Raw genomic sequence first — 2,190 nt, forward strand, 5'->3', positions numbered from 1 at the left:
AATCAGTGCTTGGTTGCTAGGTTAATGTAGACCCTAGCAGCCAGATTGCAAACTGGAGAAAAAATGTAAATAACCACAAATAAATGAAATGTCTCTCTCAGAAAAAGAGTGACATTACGGGGCAGATTTATTAAGGGTCGGATTGAAAATTCTATTTTTTTTTTTTTTTTTTTTTATGGTCTAAACTCTCAAATTTGAATTGTGAATTATCCAAACTCGATTCGAGTTTTAATTTGAATTTGAGATTTATCATACTCTGACACTTTAAGAACTCAAATTCGACTATTCGCCACATAAAACCTGCCAAGTTTATGTATAAGTCAATGGGAGAGGTCCAGGGACCAATTTGGACATCTTAGTAGCCTTCCTGACATTCAAGTTTTTTTCAGAGAAAAAACTCTAATCATGTTTAGTCGAATTCGTTTTGATTTTTGAGTATGTAAAATTTGTCCCAGTTCTAGATATTAGATTTCTTTTATAAATAACCCCCCCCATTCGAATTTCAAATATATTCAAATGTAATCGTTTTAAAACTAACATGAATTTGAAATTTGACTTTTAATAAATGTGACTCTTCTGACTAAACATAACAAACAGTAATAACTCTTTTGATCAAAACCAGTCAATTTTTAATTATCATGCAGTCGGCCGCAATGCTCAGCCCCACAAGTCAAATCTGATTGGACTGCTAAAAAGTCTCAAACGGAAAGATTTTAATTTTGCAAAAAGATTTCATGGAATAACAAATTAAAGGGTAAAGTCACATGTGGCGATTTAGCTGCGTTTTATTTCCGTGGCTTTTCGCAGGATGGCTTTTTTTGTGTGTGGATAATCTCCCATTATAAGGGTAATAACGTGGCCCATGTGTATTCACACTCATGGAGGAGGAGTTAAAAGTATTTGGAATTGCTCCCCCTTCATTCCAATAGTAATCAAGTGTACCCAGGACTGCCAACAGAAATCAACCATACAACAAAATTTCCTGGGCCCCCTGGGCTGCGCCCACCTACAGGTTTGCCCTCCCCAACCCCCACCACACAGTAAAAAAAACAAAATATTGGTGGCTAGGGTTCCCACATGTTAATAAAAAGATATTGGTGGTTAGGGCCCCCCCATTAAAAAAATATTGGTGGCTAGAACCCCACATGAGGAAAAAAAAAAACTGGTGGCCAGGCCCCCCCCACATTATAAGAAAATTGGTGGCCAGGGCCCCTTAAACGTCCATGCTCTCACAAAGATAGGGGGCCCGGCTAATCAAGTAAGTGTGGTGTGGCGTGGCCCTCCTTACCCTCTACAACTCTCCCCTGTCCCCACCTGATGGCGGCCCTGTGTGTACCAGTGGGTAAGGTGAATATCACTTGAAAATGCATTAAAGGAACAGTAACATCAAAAAATAAGTTTTACATGAATAAAAATATAATGCAGTGTTGCCCTGCACTGGTAAAACTGGTGTTTGCTTCAGAAATACTACTATTTATATAAATAAACTGCTGTGTAACAGCAGCCATTCAAAGGAGCAAAGTCTCCGGTTACACAGCAGATAAGCTTTGTAGAAAATAATGTTATCTACTATTTATCCTGTGCCATGTAGCCTTTTTTCAATTTCCGCCATTGCTACACAGCTACTTATTATAAACAATAGTAGTGTTTCTGACGCAAACACAGCAGTTTTACCAGTGCAGGGCAACACTACATGATATTTTCATTACTTTAATACACTTTCATTTTTTGGTGTTACTGCTCCTTTAACCAATGTTTGCGTGATCACTGCCTGACCTGTGGGGGCACACCTGTTAGCACACTGTGCCCATGGGTCACAAATTAAAAACTAGGGATTAACCGATCTGCCTTTTTCAGCAGGATTTGGATTTCGGCCGAATCCTTCTGCCCACCTGAACCGAATATGAATTTGCATATGCAAATTAGTGGCGGGAGGGAAATCATGTGACTGTCACAAAACATGTTTTTCCCTTCACACCCCTAATTTGCATATGCAAATTAGGATTCAGTTCAGTATTTGGCCGAATCCAAAATAGTGGATTCGGTGCATCCCTACCAAAAACTACAGAGTACATCCTTGCTTTACAGCAGGGATGTCCAGCTGGAGGCCAGAGGGCCTCTTGTGACTAAAGATACAGAACACACTTAAATCGCCATGTGACTTTTCCTCCAACAAAGGAACAGGGGCAC

The sequence above is a fragment of the Xenopus laevis genome, chromosome 3L (genome assembly GCF_017654675.1).
Source record: "Xenopus laevis strain J_2021 chromosome 3L, Xenopus_laevis_v10.1, whole genome shotgun sequence".
NCBI lineage: Eukaryota > Metazoa > Chordata > Amphibia > Anura > Pipidae > Xenopus > Xenopus laevis.